The sequence below is a fragment of the Nannospalax galili genome, unplaced genomic scaffold (genome assembly GCF_000622305.1).
Source record: "Nannospalax galili isolate Female #2095 unplaced genomic scaffold, S.galili_v1.0 scaffold1454, whole genome shotgun sequence".
In the NCBI taxonomy this organism is placed as follows: domain Eukaryota; kingdom Metazoa; phylum Chordata; class Mammalia; order Rodentia; family Spalacidae; genus Nannospalax; species Nannospalax galili.
In genome coordinates this window covers 290,429-291,877 of record NW_008334056.1, presented here as the reverse complement: position 1 = coordinate 291,877, position 1,449 = coordinate 290,429, and positions in this window count along the sequence as shown.

Sequence of the window (1,449 nt, the reverse complement as noted above, 5' to 3'; positions counted from 1 at the left end):
AAGTAAAGCAGAGAGCAACTGAGGAACACACTTGATGTGGATCTCTGACTTCTGCAAGCACACACATACATGTGCACACACACACACACACAGATGCACACAGAACCCAGCACTTGAGAGACTGAGGCAGGAGGATTGCTGCACTTAAGGCTAGATCGAACTGCATAGTAAGTTTCAGGTCAGTTTGAGATATATGGTGAGGCCCTAACTGAAAAAGGAAAAGGAAGAATTGACCCAAAGATTACGGCTTGGGGGTCCTGGGGGCATGAATCAGTCCTGTGTTGGCTTTGTATTCTCGTTCCGCCTTTTCTTTTGTTCCAGTGACGACAGTTATCAGTTCTTCTTTCCTTTGATCTGGTTTCCATTTTGATAATACCTTCATTAGTGAATTTGAAGAAATCTTTGGCACATGTTCACTATGTATTTTGAGGGTGTCATCTTTCACCCGTTTTAGAAAACTGTTCTTGCTAAATGCCATGAGCTCCCTGCAGACAGGACTCTCTCTACCTTAGGCATCTTTGTGTGCTGTGTTACTGCTTGTCAAGTTTTAATTTTTTGACATCTGGGGAGAGACCTAAGATTGGAAATATCTAGCAGATGCCGTTGACCTTAGTCCTGAGCATAAACCAGGACTTGGGAAATGTGTGTGTTCAAACACCCAGCTATGGGAACAAGGACATGTCTTACTTCAACGGCCACAGCCCCCATATCCAACTTTTATTTTCACAATATGTATGCTGTAATACAGAAGACCCGATGTGGATAAGGACATAATTAATACACCTTGCTTATTGTAACGATCTAGTTAAATGAGAGATTAACAGGAGGATGAGAGGAAATGGGAGAGAACTGAAAAACAGGAAATAATAGCTAGGGTGTCAAAAATAGGCCACCTATGATGATTGCACCCCCACAGGTGTCACATCCAGCACTCTCAGTGGGAGGATGACTCACACCAGCAACATTGCCCAATCCCATTCCCCAAAGGCCATTTAGATCCCTTCTTGGGCAAGCTTAAGCTTCAGAGGCAGGAACCCCAGCTGACCTGGATAACATTGTGTGTACTTCTAACCAGCCAAGGACTTGGTTTGCAGCTCCTGGTATCTCAGAGCAGCCTGCCTTCATTTGCCTATAGATACATTTAATAGGTAGTAAAATCACCAATATCTTAAAGGAATAATCATAGGTTACTATGGGAATTTGGAGGCAGAATTATAAATATACGCCCAGGTACTTTCCAACTGATGGCTCAGTAGAATTGGGAACTTATATAAAAATACGTAGTATGAGCCTGGCGTGGTGGTGCATGCCTTTTAATGCCAGCACTCAGAGGCGGAGGCAGATGGATCTCTGTGAGATCAAGGTCAGGCCAGCTGGGGCTACAGGGAGACCCTGTATAGATAGATGAAGATAGATAGATTAGATAGATGATAGATAGATAGATAGATA